The sequence below is a fragment of the Delphinapterus leucas genome, chromosome 3 (assembly GCF_059928025.1).
Source record: "Delphinapterus leucas isolate spDelLeu-1000000601 "Yukka" chromosome 3, BTC_Dleu_Yukka2, whole genome shotgun sequence".
Classification (NCBI taxonomy): domain Eukaryota; kingdom Metazoa; phylum Chordata; class Mammalia; order Artiodactyla; family Monodontidae; genus Delphinapterus; species Delphinapterus leucas.
This window is the reverse complement of record NC_143131.1, coordinates 98,140,737-98,158,400: the sequence shown is the minus strand read 5'-3', so window position 1 is coordinate 98,158,400 and position 17,664 is coordinate 98,140,737.

Sequence of the window (17,664 nt, the reverse complement as noted above, 5' to 3'; positions counted from 1 at the left end):
AACAATATACCTGTTCTGAGACCAATCAAACTCTATTAAGAGAAAAACTGAATGGGCATTTTAGTAATCCCCAGTACTCGTACATCCTGATCTTTTGATAAAAGGTATTAATTTTCATTTTGGTTGTACATAATCTATCAAGGATGGCAGCAGTTTCCACAATTTTCTCTTTGATCTTCTCTGCAGAACTAGAATTCTGGATTAATTTTACCAGGGACAACGATTTAAACACAGCAGTGTTGAGTCAAGCATTACCCTTTCATTTCCAACTTGCCATATGGGAAACATATATCTTTTCTTGCAATGTATTAAAGTTTTGATCAAATGCATGCCACATTAAATGTTTGCAGCCATATAGTGAATACATTTTGGCTATTTAAAAATCAGCCAAGATTTACAGTATAATTCCATTGCTGAAGTTATCCGTGACAAAGCCAGACAAAGCCAAAATTCCTCATACTTACAGTAAAGTGTAATTTATTATGTTTCATTAAGACATCCAAATATGAGGTACATTAGGGTTCTGGGTGGCATGCTGGGTGCAAGATTTTGTAGTTTGCAATTCTTTCTGTAAAATCTGTCATTTATAGTATATAAAAATCTCCTGTTTCTGTCTGTGAATGTTGACACAACTGTTGGGGCTTGTGCTCAGGCCTGGAATGTCCCACAGCCGGCATAATGCTGTAAGCAGCAACAGGAGGAAGTTCACTTTCCCTTTGTACATTATATGAGAGTACATAAGCTTTGTACTTATGTACTCTCATATAATGCTTAGAGATAACTGAGTCTGCTCTCTTTAAATTATGGATCCACCCACTAAAGAAGGGCACTAAAAATATCTTGGGGTCATATGTTCCTAGAAAGAACAGTGACTCCTTTTAAATAATTATGTTTATATTTGAAAGCTTTTCATTCATGAACACTAACTACGTGCAGGAACTCTGCTAGACATTATGGGTATAAAGAACAAATTCATTTTCAATGTCTTGTTTAACTCTTCGTCTTTTTGTCTATAATAGGCAGCCTATGCTCATTTAACTCATTTAATCTTTCCATCAAGATCAACTTCTCAATTGCTTTGTATTCCATTCTGGGGCACTTTTCCTTTTACGGAAATGTCTCCCATGTGTAGATTGGCTGGAATTTAATGTCAAAGGGCAGGTGTGTTTTCTGTTTTGGTTCATCATACGTGCACATCCATATTTCATCTTGGACATCCGTATTATACGATATGCTCATGCCTTAGTGTAACCTTGGCTCACTTCCAGTGTTGCTGCTTTCTATTTTTCAGCACAAAATCCCTGTGGTTTGGCTTATTAAGTCCCAGATGTATTCATTTGGACTCTTTCCCTCAGGAAGCCTGAGGTCCCGGGGTGGTAGTGTCTGAGACAAATGCTCAAAATTTCCTGGAATGAGTCCTGATTCTGGCTTCATGATGCTGTCACTTACCCTTCATGGAGAGCTGTCACTGCCAGGTCATTATTTCCCTGCTGAAGCCACTCCCTGCAATTCTATTTGGGAGGCTTCATATCCCAGTTTTCTATGAGGCATCCAGATGAACCGATTTGAATTTCATGGTTGGGGAAATTTATTCATGAAATCTGGACTTTTGCCTTGATGTTGTCCATTGACCTTTAGGTCTTTAAACAGATGCGGTAGTCCAGAAGCTATTGCTTAATTACACTCCTTTGGGAGAAGTGAGTTGAAGTGAGTTCAGGCAATCATATGGATCAATTAAAAAGTATAACAGAGAAATGAAAAACCAAAGCCAAAAAATATACAGTGTACTTTCAGAAACAGAAAAAAATTAATCTATGTGTCAGAATTCAGGATATTAGTTACCTTTCAGAGAATAGTGCCTGGGAGGAGATATGAGGGGACTTCACTGTTGCTTGTAGTGTCCTACCTCTTGATCCAGGTGCTGGTAATATGGGTGGGCTCATTTTGCACATAGTTAGACACAACAAGTTGTATACTTACAATTTGTGTGCTTTCCCATTGGTATATTATACTTCAGTAAAAATTACCTAAAAGAAAACAAAAGAATTTAGATGTTAACTAATCATGTCCATTAACTGTAAGTAGAAGGCAACTTGATACATTTATTTTGTATAATGATACTGAGGCCATACGTTTTTAAACACAGAAGAACGAGTTACCAACACCAGTAACTAAATATCTTAAAAATGATGTTTAAAATAACAGGCACAAAGATATCAAAACAAATTATATTTTTCAGCATTTTGAAAGAAACTGATTTTCACTTCATTCTTGAAGCTTCTATGTTTTTCCTATTCTGCAGGGAGAAAATTGAAGTAAAACGATATTTTCTTGGCTCAGGATCCTTAGAAAGTCACTAGGAACGGAAAGTAGATTAGCCTCATAGTCTTGGTGGCTTAGCAGAAAATTTCAGAAGTCAAAGGGAGTTTGAAAGTAAACCTTTACCGCTCCCCCCAATTTAACATGTTTGCCAGCCCATACTCATGCTGTTATCAAAGTGGCTCATTTTAAATTCTTTACACATACATGTAATGAATAATATAAAACTCCTCTACCTTCAAACTGTGACATTGCTGTCTGATTTACCAAGGTTCAAGGAAAAGAAGAAACCACTTAGTGATGAATAAATCAGCCAAACTAAATCTTTTAATTTAATCTGATTCTGTTGCAGTCACATAGATATGACAGAAATGAACTCTTATAAAAAAGGAAAAATGACAGTAATTTTAAAATGGTTTGTAAAACAATTATAAAACATGTAGAAAGAATCTCCGTCATTTAGAAAATGAAGACAGCCTTGCTATTTCCATCAATGAATAACTGATTGATTGCAAATGATACATTCCTATTATTAATGAAACCTGACAATTCCATTAGACTAATATACAACAACTGCATGTTAATTCTCTTGATGAGCTTATCATTCATTTTTCCAGGGTTGAGGAATGCAAAACGAAAGCAAGAGTATTTAGAAGGTGAAATGAAGGTATAACTTTAAGGATTAGAAAACAGTTTATGTTTCTCTCCTCCTAAATCAAATGATAAAGAAGAATGTTAGGGCTTCTAATCTATATGGAGTTATGCTGTCAATTCTCAAGTAATCCATTCAACAGTTTTTACTGTTTGAACAGCTACATTTTAGTCAGTCGATTTATTGAATATTAGTCCACTCTTTCTAATTCTCTGGAGCCAGGTGCTTAAATCACCCAAACAAATTTGAGACCAAGAGCCCATGAGACTAAACTCTGTTTTATCCAACTTAAAAAGAAGAACAATACCCCCAAATTTACGATCTTCAAAGTAATTTGGTTTTAATAGGTTGATTCTGTGAGATTCAATAACTCTCTGTCCTTGAGCAAATTACTCTACCACTAATGAGGACTGGTTTTTGCACTTTGAATACGAAAGTGTGTTGAGACACTGAAGTAATGATACAAGGTCATACCAAATAACAACTTATTTCCATATGGCTAGATCTGTGAGGGTCCAAATAAGAATTCTATTAATTGCAGAAAATATGAGGAAAACACATGTGCAAGTGAAACTACCCAATACAGAATTTGAAGAATACCAAATTTATTTTGCAATTTATTTAGCTGTAAAAGGTAAAATATAAAAGCTTAATTATAAGTGACAATTCCAAATGATTCTTATATATGTCAATCTCCTTTGAGATATATCTATATATTTGTTATTTTAATGGAAACAACAAATTAAATTTACTGAAAATGTATTTTAGGGAACCAATTATTTACTCATTCACCCTCTTGAAAAAATAGTTGCTAAATACTTGTGCTTTGTGCTAAACTCTTTGGGAGGAAAAATATCAAGTGAGACTTCAACTCTCCAAGGAGTTTGAAAAGCATTAGTGGAGAAAGACTTCTAATGTTCCTTTTTGTTGTAGATTGAATTTATTTCTCTGTTTCATTGTTAATATAAAGGACATAGAGAAGTATTTTTTTAAATCTACAGAAGTGCAGAGAAAGTAGAGATCTCAAGTGAATGGAATAATCAGAGATGTTTTCAAGGAGGAGTACATCTGAACCAGGGGTTACCAACATAAAGGTCTACAGGGTACAGGAGAGTGACATAAATGAACAAAGTGGGTAAACCATTTCTAAGAGAAAGGGAAGTGGCAGAGACTAAGGAAAAAGGGAGAGTGTGTGTTCTTTTTAAAAGGAAAAACCTTTCCTTAGTTTTGGCTAATTATAATCCTTATGTGGCAAAGGCTTCTGATTTCTCAAGAGAAGCCACAACTCTGGATTTTTAGGTGCAATCTCCATCCTTTCAAATTTGGAAAAATTATATATATATGTAAACATAAGTTATATATCTATATATAATTTGTAAAATTATATATAATATACAAACTGATTGTATTATTTATATAAACTCATATATGTGTAAGTGTGTGTATATACAAACACAAAAACAATCAGTTTTTTAAAAAATATACCTAAAGCCATATTTGACCTACATACAGTTTCCAATCTCAACACTATATCATGGCTTTGGTTAGATGGCTGAATGTAAAAAAAAAATGGAGAAGAGAGAGCTCTCTAGGAGAAAAAATCATATGGGGAAGGGCGAGGGAAGGTCAGTTGACATTAAGAGGTCTCAGTTGACTCGTGTGTGTGTGTGTGTGTGTGTGTTTATTTGTGTTTACATATACAATGGAGCCAGAATTAGATATTGACAGCAGAACACATGGTTATTGACTACCATAATAATGAGTTTGGAACTTTTTTGAAAGCCCTAGAAACTGCCAAAAGGTTTTCAGGAAAGGAGTGACTCCATACAATTACCTTGTAGGATTTACTAGATTAGAGGCTCCAAACATAGAGACCTCTCAGCTTCCTACTGTACTAGCTTAGCAATAAAGTGACTGTAGCCTGACCTGAAATAGTGACTAGAGCCATGGAGGGGAAGGATTGGACAGGAGAGACACTGTCATGGAACAGGACTTGAAAACTGAATAGATGTAAGGAGAGGTTTAAAGGAGATTACAAGATTTATTCTCAAATTTCTTGTCTTTTTGCCTGTGAAGATGTAGAGCCATTAATGTTAAGACAAAAGGCTATGAACTGGTATAAGCAGATATATATGGATTAATTTTAAGCATGTTAAAATGGTAGTGTTTACAAAGTCCTCAAGTCTAACTTTGGAGACATTCTGAAATAAGTTTTAAGCCATAACTGAGGTGGAAATAATGTGAACACATAATTTATTTTATTTTATTTCTTATTGTATTTAAAAATATGAATACAATTCTTTTTTTTCAATTAAATTGAATTTTAAAATTCTGATTGATTACCTTCTAAGAGACAGACAATGAGCACTTATGCAAACAACTCACACTCCCAATTTTGTTTTGAGAAGGTCTCCATTACTATAGATAAGCCTAGTAAAATATGACCCTTAAAAAATTAACTAAACATTATGTTTTGAATTTTATCTCTGTGGGGTACAAAAAGAAGAGTATTCATTTTTGTCATAGCACTTTTGAGATCACTTCCCATGCAAGTACTTTTTTCGTCAAATAGACTCTTCTGGATCATTTTTGGCACTCTAGACTTGGGACCAAGCAACTGTAATGCCTCAGAGAGACAGTGCTATCGTTGAATGTCCTAAAATGTCAGGTGGATCGATGAGCAACTGGAGTAGTTGTGAAGCAACTGTTTTATTTTGAAAAAGAAACTGAGCTTGCAACAAATAACACATTTACAATCAGATGACTACAAAAACAATTGGTCATATCGACCTAATATTAGTGTTTTTCCAAACTCTGTATTATATAAACTTTGCTCAGTTGGGAAAGCTGAGACTTTCTGATTAATTGGTTATTGTATCAGAGTCTAGGCAAAATATGTTTTTTTTTTTCTTTTACATTGTGGTGAGCACTCAGTTTCTCCTCTCAATCTGAAAACATTAGTGTTTCTGTTTTAGTTACCTTCTGGAATTAGTTATTTGATACTTTCTTCTCTTTGTTGTTCTACTTCCCAGATTTTTTTAAACTTTGTCTTCCAGAATTTCTTCTGATCTTTGTTGTTGTTGTTGTATTGTTTTGTGTATTCATTTTCAAGGGAATTTTTCTTATCAAAGTATTCTTTTTGCAGGTATAGCTCCTGTTCCTGTTTAATGGATGCAATTTAGTTTCTAAGGCTATTACATATTTTTTCTTTTTGTGGGGGGCACATAGTTTTCTTCTGCTATCTACAATGACTCTTTTCTGATTTCTTGCTTTTTTTCTAACCTTTGTATTTCATGTTAAAAGCTTTGTCTTAATGTCTTGTAATCCTTGACTGTTCCTTTATAGTTAACGGGAAGTGAAGCACTGCAAAGATGTTTACAAATTCTATTTGCCTAGGTGGGCTTTGTCCACTAATGGCTTTACCGTAGAATAAACTTGTTTAGCCATTTCATTTGGAAACTCTAATTACTGGCATCTATAGATTTTGTCTCTTGTCCCAGTCAGTTTCCTAGAAAAGTCTTCAGTCCAGAGATAAGCAAACTTTTTCTACCGAAGTCCAGAGAGCAAATATTTTACACTTTATCAGTTAGATAGTCTTTGCTGTGACTATTCAATTCTGTCATGGTAGCACAGAAGCAGACACAGACAATACAAAATGAAGGATGTGGCTGTGTTGAAATAAGACTTTACTATTATGTAAACAGTCATCAGGCCATTGTTTCCAACCCCTGTTCGGATCTCCTGCTGTGGGCTATAAACTTGAGTACCAAGGTTGTGTCTAGTGAAAGAAGGGGACCAGCGACATGGCCACTTCACGTGGTCTTTTAATAAATCCCTCTGTTTTCATTATGATATCCCATCCTCACCTGTGTATCCTCACCTGTGTATCCTCACCTCAACTTGTGTATTCGGGATTAAAGTGTTTCTACCAATCCCCAGAAAGTAAATTTCCAGTCTTCGGCTGTGAAGGGTAGTGGGGAACAACCAACTTTACAGAGTGTGGCATATGGTCTCAGAGGCATTCAAACAGTACACCTGTTTTCAGCATGACCTATTCCGCTAATGTCAGCTGTACCTGGTGCCTTCAATCCTGAGGCTTTCCAGGGCTCTACATCACAAATGAGCTTGGAGCTGGCCTCCCCCATTGCTGGTTTACGTTTTTTTTCCTGATCTGCATTACCACCTATAAGTCAATAACATCCATCCAAATGTTTTCTGGTTTCCAATATTGCATTGCTGTATTTGTCTCTCCTGTTTTCTTTGTACTTTCAGGTTTTTACTTTTCAAAAATCCTTTAACTGACATTTTAGTAGAGATTCTGATGGGATTAGCAGTGAATATGTATGATGAGTGTTCCATGTTTAACTGGAGCCTTCAGAAAATAGATAGATAGATAGATATTCTGATCTTTGATATTCTGGTCTTAATGTCATCCATTTGCAACTGTAATATCATTACAATCAAGAGTCTACTTTTACATGTAGGTTTACTTGATACTTTACTTGATCTTGAAGATATTTCATATCTCTGAAATATGAGATGGCAAACTACAGTTTATAGTTTTTACTCTTTCAATTTCCAAGTGAATAAAAAGATTGCTTCAAAGTAGGATAAACACAGTTTTATATATTCACCCCAGTTAGTTTTATATATTCTACCTTCCCTCATGCCCCAGGTCACTAAAATCCCCACTTTCCAATACTTTCATAAAATGAAGTCAATAACTTTATATCTTTTCCACAGGCTATTCCCCCAAATATGAACACTAGGCAGGTGTTCACACTCATTTAATATTTAAATAGAATGAATAAGCATTCATTCTACTGTGGGAAACCTTGAGCCCTCCTAATGCAGCTTACACATCTCTCTTCATCCTTCTTCTCTATCCTATTCCTCTTTCATGCTCTCTGTCTTATCTCTTGATTCTTTTCTATGTCCATTCTTTTTTTTTTTTTGGCCGATCATTATTATGACGCATACTAGTTTTCTATTTCTGTATAACAAATTACCACAAACTTGATGGCTTAAAGCAACACCCATTTATTAGCTCACAGATGTACAGACTTGAGTAAGCTAGACTGGATTCTATGCTCAGGGCTATGGTGCTGGTTGGAGTCTCTGGGAAAGAATCCACTTTCAAGCTCATTTATGTTGGCAGAATTCAGTTCTTTGCAGTTGTAGGACTGAGGTCTCAGTTTCCTTGTTGGCTGTCAGCCAGGGGCCTCTCTCAATTTCTCAAGGCCATCACATTCCTTCTCACTTGACTGCATTCATCTTCAAAGAAACAATGGTGTGAGTCCTTCTCAGGCTTCATGTTTCTCTGACTTTCTTTTCTGCTACCAGTCAAAGAAAGCTCTCTTCTTTTACGGACTCATGTGATTAGATCAGATTGACCTGGATAATCTCCCCACCTCAAGAGCAACTAGATGATATAATATGAGCACAGGGGTGATATCTTGATGCATAAGCAGGTTCTGTAGATTAAGTTAGGACATCACTGAAGAGTCATTTTAGAAATTCCACCTATCACACTTCTATTCATTCTATAGAAGTGCCACCGGCAGCAGGAGTATATAATAGGTTTTACTCAAAGTTTGGGTTAGCAGAGAGGACTGAGTTATAACTCAACACGTAGAATGGATTAAAATAGAATATCAGGTATCATTGTCCTGAAAGACTTCTCCCCTATTCCGTGCCTTGGGGAATTTCTTGATGGCCTTGCCTTCAGTTGGGCCCCAGCCTCCAGTGCTTTTGTGGGACTCATCTCCTTTTCTTTTCCTCATATCTCTATTTCCAGATTTAAAGTACCTCAGTGGTCAGATTCTCCAGTTTCTGGATAAAAACTTCCAGATTACTGTTTACTTCCACCAGCAGAACACTATACTTACAAACTCTCTCAGAGACAATTCTCAGACTGTTGGGCAAGTGAGAAAATTCACTTTTCATATCTAAATATGCCTATTAACAAAGTGAAAAATTTCTTCCTAAAAACGACTCTGCTTTTTTCTTATCCCTACCATTTCAAACCATGTATATGTTCTTATTCTTACAAACTCCTACTCTTATACTCAGGTTTTTTAAAATTAGTGAACATTAGATAAAATAATACATGTAAACGACTCAGTATATTCTCAGAAACATAGCTAGAAACAAATGCTGGCAACCATTTTTATTGGAGATAGAGTGGAACCGTGGATCATTTAGAGTTCCTCAATTAGCATCATTTAAACAGCTGCCTATATGTAAGGGTGTAGAAATGCATAAAAGCCAGGCAAATAGATGATAAAAGTCAAAAGCAAAACCAACGAACACCATAACTCTTTGAGCAAGATCTCTAGCAAGGATTAATGCAATCATCTGGTCATGTCTCACCATGATGTAAGTGGAAACAGCTAGGCAGCCAGTAGCGAGGACACAACTTAACTCAGTTAGACTCTCCTGTCTCACTAATTGAAGGTTTTTGTACACCCTCAGGCCAGAGACCTTGTCTCCTGTGTTTTAGGCAATAAGAAGTATGCAGTCAATGCTCGATAAGTAATAATAATTAATATTGAATCTCACTCCCTGGGCAGTGCTTCCAGTATTGATGATGTCAGTGAGGATTATGTCTCCCAGGAAAACATGTAGGATAAATTTCCTGGCTGGGCCCCAGTTAGAAGCAGAGGAGAAAAAGGAACTGAACTGTATTATGAAATAAGTCACAAAGCTCAGGAAAAACTATCACATACACAGAAGGATACTCAAGTCACTTGTCCTCCTGTCTTTTTGACCTCTTCCCCTTCTTTTAGTTGATGTATGTTTAATTCATTATATAATCAACACCCATAAATCCATAACTTAACCCAAGAAATAATAGCAAATAATAAACAAATTACCTAACAACAGGCAAACAGAGAGACAGACAAAGACAACTGATGCTTGCCAAACTTCTGCAGTTGGCTTTGGAGACCCCTTGCTATGCGAAAGTGGGCAACACTTCGGTGCCTGGATGTTGAAGAGAGCTGGGTAGGAGAGATACCGATGAGGGATGTAGGGAGGCTGGGGAGAGAGGATACTCCCAGGAGCTAGAGGAGCAGGGACTTATCAACTAGTATGGAATGAGTTCAGTCACTTAACAGCCTCTCTCCAGAAGTAAGCACCATTGTGAATTTTATATCATTATTCTATTATGCACATATATAAACACTCATACCCACACACACACACACATTTTCCATGATTATTAAGCATTTTATCTTTCAGTACATTTGTAAAGGACATTAAATGCAGGAGTTTTTATGTAATAAGGAATACCTCTCAGTTTAAATTAAAAATCCAATAAATATGTTTCAGAGCTCTGTTAGGTATGCCGGTAACCGGGAAATGGAATTTTAGGGGACATCATTCCCCAAAGTTCAGTGAAAATGAAACAAACAAAGAAAAAAAATAGACCAACTATATCTCTATCCATCTATCTATCATCTATACATATACACACTCAGGTTCCTTTTTTTTTTTTTTCTTTACAGTACGCAGACCTCTCACTGTTGTGGCCTCTCCCATTGCGGAGCACAGGCTCCAGACGCGCAGGCTCAGAGGCCATGGCTCACGGGCCCAGCCGCTCTGTGGCATGTGGGATCTTCCCAGACCAGGGCACGAACCCGTGTCCCCTGCATCGGCAGGCAGACTCTCAACCACTGCGCCACCAGGGTAAGCCCCACTTACCCTGAGGTTTCCTTTAGTTTGAGATCTTTCACTTTACTAATTTTGATCAATCATCAGTGTTTGATGACCTCTAGTCCTCCTCATATCCATGTATTGGTTTGGAGCATGACTAGATTAATGAACCAGCTGAGAAGATCAGCACCTAGTCCTCCCTATTTTGGTCCAGTCTTCTCAGTGGAAAGAGCTGTCTGGATACGAACACATTCATAATGTCATCCTAGGGAATTCAAACCCACCTTACAATATGACCGTTATTGAATCAGCAATGATCTTTGTCACACAAAAATATATCAAATACTGGTTTTACTTCTGTTAAAATTAGTTAAGAAAAGTAAATATTCAGAGTGTTTTTGTGAAACTGAGAATCAGAGTAGGCCTTTCTTAATAAGTTAGTCCTAGAGATCTGAAGTCAGATATTTGTGGGGAGAGCCTCTATGATTATTTTGAATTTTTGTTGTTGTTGTTGTGAACCTTATGGTTTTTCAGTGTCCTTCTCTGTTAACATTACCATTACCCAGAATTAGTTTCATGCCTGAACTACTGCATTCCAAGATGGCAAACACAGCTCCATGGTCAATCCTCGCTTCACTAATAGTAACTCTGATCACATAACAGATGTGAAGCTTAAAGAATAAATATCCTCCATCAGGACCAACATGCTTTATTTATGTCTCTATATATACACATATATGTATACACATACACACACACATATATCTCTAAAAAGATAATCACAGGGCTTCCCTGGTGGGGCAGTGGTTGAGAGTCCGCCTGCCAATGCAGGGGACACGGGTTCGTGCCCCGGTCTGGGAAGAACCCACGTGCCGCAGAGCGGCTGGGCCCGTGAGCCATGGCTGCTGAGCCTGTGCGTCCGGAGCCCGTGCTCCGCAACGGGAGAGGCCACGGAGAGGCCACAACAGTGAGAGGCCCGCATACTGAAAAAGATAATCACAGAAATCACGTTCCATATTCTGATCCAATATCAGCTAACTGCTGATTTTCCTTTGAAAACAACAGAAATAAGTATTTCAAATCAGTGTTATTATAAATATCCAAAATGTATGATCATTTTGAAAAAAACACTCCGACACTTCACATAACTTCATTTTAAATCACAATAAGTCTATCTTCTGACTTTTATTTTGTAGTTAACATCCTGTATTCTGATATGTAGAGCTGAGAATATGGGCGACAGGAGATATTGAAAAGTAGATAATATGAAAAAAGCTAGTGGAGTAAATTTACATAAAACATGATAAAGTGAATATTTACCCAACAAATTACTAAAATTTAGCTTAAGGTACACTTAAGATATAGAAATTCTTTAATTTGACAAATACTTCTCTGGCAAGAACTTGGTTGTTTTTGATACTTTCTTTCTATAGGCCATTTTAAACATTTCTTGCTTTGTTTTCTCTCCACTAATTAGTCTTTAAATATCCAATGATATTTCTCAGGATAACAAAGTGAGCTAATCTTTACATTTGAAATTTCAACAACCAGGCTGAAAAAAGTTCAAGCAACTTTCCATTAAATAACTTCAGGCCAAGAATTCAGACATAGGTAACTTATTGTTTATATGCTGTATCCTGCCAAATTCTGGATATAGATTTAGAGAACCTGTGATAGAGAAACCCTTAAATATTTAGCAATTCAATTTCAATTGTAATTTTGGGGGAGGGGATTTGTATGTGATTTTTTTCTAAATTAACTTTATGAGAAAATCGTACCTTCTTGACTTTCACTATAAAGAATAAAGAATGAGTAAAGAATGTTAATGAGGTTTATACTAAAGCTTTGTTTTTGAGGATTTTTTAAAAAAGAAATCTTGCATTATTCTTATTTAATCTTCCTTACTTTGATGATTAGCACAATTAAGTTAACCAAAAAGATCACGTGTGTATGCATCCTAAATTCAGTCAATGCAGTTCTCTGCTGAATTTCACTCATTGCCTTAAATTGAGAAGAACTAAGGATGAAATGCCTGAGAAGCTCTGTTCCCTTCTCATGGCTGCCACTCTTAGAAGCCTGGCCATAGCAACAGTTTACCTGGCAAAGATGTTCCGAAAACGTGAATTGCCAGACTCTCGTCCCCTCTTCTGGCGTTTTCTTGTGAATTGATTTATTTATTAGCACTAGGCATGCTTGCTTTTTAAAATGAGGTATGTGAGTCATTTTGGGAGCAGATGTGTATGACCTCCTGACTCTAAACCCAACAAGTTACAAATGCTCTTCCACACCCACTCTGATAAAGTATTATTTTCTTAAGTCAGTGGCTGAGTTCTGCATCTCCTGAGTCAGAAGAAAATGATGTATGTTTTCCCTTCTGGAAATTTCAATATGTAGCTCTTTTCTGCTTCTCCATACATTTCATTTCATTTGTTGAAACTAGATGCAACATTAAGTTTTAAATGTTCTATCAATTTGTCAGAAAGAAATCATTTTACAAAATATATATTTTATGGTTAAGGTGTCAGTAAGATTTTTATAGTGATTGAAATGCTTTAAAGCTAATGGGGAAAAATTAAGAATTTTAAAACATTTACCTTTGGTAAAATACGAAGGAGTCATTGTTTAATTTTAAAGACAATAGCAAAAGTAGGTTTTACTTAAAACATAATGATGGTTTAAGTCAACTCCCAAGATCCCAAGCCTATTTATTTGCTTGGTTATATAACACACTGAAAGACTTTTCACTAGAAATTATTAATGTTTTATGGTCAGCTGAAGACATTAAAAAACAAATAAGTCATACCATTTTTAACCTCTGTACTTACAGTAATAGGAAAATTTGTAAACCAATTGAAATTGGCCTTTGTAGTTATTCTGCAATTCAGGATAATTCCAGTATATATGCAATCATTCCCAGCTAATTGCCATAGATGGAAGTTCTTGCACTGAGAAATCAGAGCTATTTTAAATATTAATACTCCTTACAGGATGCCTTATTAAAAACTTGTGTCAGTCATGTCAAAACTCCAGTGACTTTGCAATTGGAAGTGTCTCATTGGATCAGGGTAGCAGACCCACACCAAGTCTAAATATGTACAACTTCTTTCAATAAAAGTAATCCAGTAGTTAAGCTTGGGATACATAGAATCACAAAGTGTTAGAGCATTTCAGGTTTTGTGCAGTTATTGAGCTGATAAATGATTTGCAAAATATTTTAAAGCTTATATCCAATGAACATTTAAAATACTGAACATACATAAAAGTGGAAATAAACCCCAAAAGGTTTTAACTTTTTAAAAAAGTGGAGAGAGAGAGAGCAATTTTCTGAAGTTATTCTTTTATCTGGCAGCCTAGCTAAGAGAGAAGTGCTTTGGAACTGTCCAGGAAAATATATTTGAATTGCATTCTGCAATTTTTCTATTAAAAATTGAATGGTGAAATGTCATGAGGTGACCTATGACATGTGGCACAAGAATGGTCTGGGGCAGAGAGCCTCACAAAACCCCATTATTGCTAAGATGAGGAGAACCTCGTGTGATTATTGAAACAGAAGTGTGGGCATATTGGTGTGGAATTGTTTACACTTCTTGATATCAATCGGATCTGGCTCTTGGATCATGGCCTTAAAAAAATGTTAGTTAGGGGCTTCCTTGGTGGTGCAGTGGTTGAGAGTCTGCCTGCCGATTCAGGGGACACGGGTTCGTGCCCCAGTCCGGGAAGATCCCATATGCCGTGGAGCGGCTGGGCCCGTGAGCCATGGCCGCTGAGCCTGTACGTCCGCAGCCTGTGCTCCACAGCGGAAGAGGCCACAACAGTGAGAGGCCCGCGTACCGCAAAAAAAAAAAAAAAAGTTAGTTAAAAGCCTGTGGTGTACCCCTGCAACTGCAAGTGGTTCTGGAGTGTTCTCCAAGGCTCAATGGTAGGATGGACCCAGCAACTCACAGCAACTTTGTTTTAAAGATGATAAATATTCTCTCGGGTAGGGGGAGCGCTATGGAAAGAAACGAGCAGCATGCATATTTTTGTTAGAAGCCAAGGTAATCTTTCAAGCAGAGAATTTGCTGCTGTCAGCGGAAGACTAGACTTATTTATTTACCATTGAGAATTTCCCTTTCTGTAGAGGATGACCATCTAGGGTCCTAAATAAGAGACAGACATTAACACAGAGCACAGGAGTAAGCATAAATCTACCCATTCCTGTGAGATCTACTGGTTTTGCCTCTAATAAGATAACTTGTTTTTCTCAGAGGCAGGGGGAGATGAATGGATGAGGGTAGGGAGAGAATAGATTTTTCTCCTTAAAACTTAGAAGCTATTTTCATAGAAAAATTATAATACTTCAATCAACTACCATTTATTAAGCCAGGTGCTTTTTATTCTTCACCTATCTAAATGCTCACAAACTGTCAATAGAAGTTAGGTGTTAGTATTCTCATTTTACAGATGCGGACACAGATGTTCACTGAAGAAAAACAACTTGCCCAAGATCACATATATACTTGGACCACGGGAGGATTCAAAGCTGGGATGCCAGACTCCAAAGAGCAACACTTCCTCTGACCTGCACTGCTGTCCCTGCATTCTTGAAGACTTTCCACAAACTCAAGATGTACTTAAAGTTTTCTTAGGTGTGACATGTATTTGGAGATCTCTCAGGCCTAATGCAACCAGTCTCTGTGTAGCATGTTGGGGAAAAGGGATTTCTAAATTAAGAAACATTTTGTTCAAAAGTTTGAAGTTTGATATATTTACAACTTGTCTGCTACTGCTTCCTGATCATTGTCCACCTCTGTATTGCAGCCTGTTTACACTGCAGACTGAAAGGTTGGTGGTGATCATAGAGACAGCAAAATACACCAATAAAAACATAAGGTATGTGCATGGGATTATACTTTATAGATAACTGTAAACACATCGGCTACCCGTATCAGCGGAGACGGGAAGGGGGGTATACCTTGTGCCAATATTTCTCATAGGAACTAAGAATTATCTGAAACTTCAAGTGAAATGGTCTATTTTTTTTATTTTTGGCGGTACGTGGGCGTCTCACTGCCGTGGCCTCTCCCGTTGCGGAGCACAGGCTCCAGACGCGCAGGCTCAGCGGCCATGGCCCACGGGCCCAGCCGCTCTGCGGCCTGTGGGATCTTCCCGGACCGGGGCACGAACCCGTGTCCCCTGCATCGGCAGGCGGACTCTCAACCACTGCGCCACCAGGGAAGCCCAAAATGGTCTATTTTTATCAAGGCATTTTAGTTGGTGATCAGCACCATGACTGTCAAAAAGCATTATTACCTACTCTGTATTTTTAAATGTTCAATTATTCTTTTTCTCTCCTGGACTTTCAGTATTAAATACACTAAAGTGCTGAAGTTTGACTGTATTGATTACAGCCAGCATTAATCTTTCAAAATAAGCATTAGATCTCAAAAGACCTCATTTGAATCAAGTATAAAGAACAAGCGTCTGCTCTTTGGCATTCATGAAACAATATTTCATGCTTTCAGTATATGCACTTTAGAAAACTGTAAAGGCCAAACACTCCCTCTTTATCATTGTGATTAGACTTGTAAATGCTGTGACAATTAGCTCCTGAAATCCTTCAGGATTCATCCTTGAAAGAAAGAGCCAAGGACTTACATCGTGGAGAGAGGGAGGTGAGGTTTATGTCTCAGGGTATTAAAACATGCATTATGTGTTAGTGGTTGGGAAGAGAAGGGCCTGGACCAACCTTCCTTTGGCTAGTGTGACCGAAGGAAACCCAGGACTCCTGGCTGGACAATATTCACATCAGGTACTATCAGGTACTATGTCTTTCACTGATGTCAATTCAGATGGAGGCATTTAAGGATTGGGGGAATGATTTCAAATCTTTCTTCAGCTTCAACATAAATGGATTCGTAGATGGAGTAAAAAATGGAAAGGCAGAGAAAAAAAAACACTTGTGTTTTGGAATTACTCAAAAGTCTGATTCAGCTCCATGGCCACAGAACCCTTTTCTGCATGTGAACAAAAATGTGTTTTCTCTGGCAAGGTCCTACAGAAGTGTTCTTTTCATGCAGAGGAAATGACCCAGGTATGAAAGTTTTTCTTATTTCTTTGCCATTAAAAATATCCAGTTTAGTGTTTTGGCATGTCTTTTAAATACACATAGCTTGCTATTAGTGACTTGTTAGCTGTTTCAACTTTATGCTCTAAAATTTTACCATGAATGAGTCTCTCAAACAAGACAGTTAGCCTCTTGATCCTAGTTTGACATTTTAAAGTAAGATTACCGTGAAGATCGGCATTAATCTAATCAGTTCAAAACCATAAAGCTATGACCCCAAGGAAAACAGTCACATTGGGTGAAAAACCTATTCTATGATTTTCTTTCAGACACCCATATTAAAATGCTTATGTTTTTCAAATTTTGTGATTATAAATCCTTCAGTATTTCTCATCATGAATAGAATTACTTCATTCCTCTTGGAGGTGAGTTTATTTAAGTCAGTTTATGGTGTCTGCATGGATGTGGTAGAAAATGGTCAGTCTTTTTGCATGGTGACCATGCTATCATGACTGTGTTTAGGTCAGCCCTCTCTGAAATATTAAGAAGGGAGTGAGTTTGTCTTTGGTGCTTCTCATCCGATTACTTTCATTCTTCTCCCCCTGCCTCTACCATCTACAAAAACACCTGGCTTATACCTTCCTAGTCTTTAGGATGATCAACTGAGGCTGTGTGAATGGTCGCTTAAACTACAATCAGTTTTTTCATTATATTGTGAGCATGGAAAGACTCCTTGTCCTTGGTTGAAATGTCTTAATTTCTGTCAAAATTGGAATTATTGACCTGATATAAAAGAAAGCAAAAACTAAGGGTATTCTTGATTGAGGAGCTCATCTTCTTCTCTAGCTCTCTGTTGCAACCTGAGAAAGAGACACTGTCAATATGCTGTTATAAATTCGTTGAATGTTTCATCTCTGTGTTAATCCTAGCACAGAAGTGATGTCCTGAATTCAATTACCAGAATATATTTTTACTGTCTGTGCAGCTGTTT